Source organism: Paramisgurnus dabryanus, chromosome 20 (genome assembly GCF_030506205.2).
Source record: "Paramisgurnus dabryanus chromosome 20, PD_genome_1.1, whole genome shotgun sequence".
NCBI lineage: Eukaryota > Metazoa > Chordata > Actinopteri > Cypriniformes > Cobitidae > Paramisgurnus > Paramisgurnus dabryanus.
This window is the reverse complement of record NC_133356.1, coordinates 15337421-15337871: the sequence shown is the minus strand read 5'-3', so window position 1 is coordinate 15337871 and position 451 is coordinate 15337421.

The following is a 451-nucleotide window of genomic DNA, read 5'->3' as shown; positions in this document are numbered from 1 at the left end:
TTACCATGTCTTTTAGACAAAGTAATTCCTATTTTGCGCTTCATTGTTGACAAGCTGTGGAAATGACGTCATACAAATATACATGTAGAGTGTAACATTAATCTAGAAGCGAAGGTCACAGAACAGCTAGAGATAGACTCTATAAATAGTGACTTGAACCAGATTGAGAGTATTGTATTTTTGTTGCAGTCTTGTAATATTTAGGAAGTATAAATGATCAGAATAAAGCAGAAATCATGATCCGTCGAAACCTGGTCAAAACTCTAAAAGAAGGATCGCATTAGAAGAGAAATACTGCCATCTACTGGCTGTCAACTGTTGTTGATTGATATGTTTTCAGATTATTAACCAATTCAATATTTATCCTACATCTGACAATTGACGATTTAGATATGTTAATATTAAAAGACGAAAGTGTAAATATGTAAATGTAAGTTACGTTATGATTACG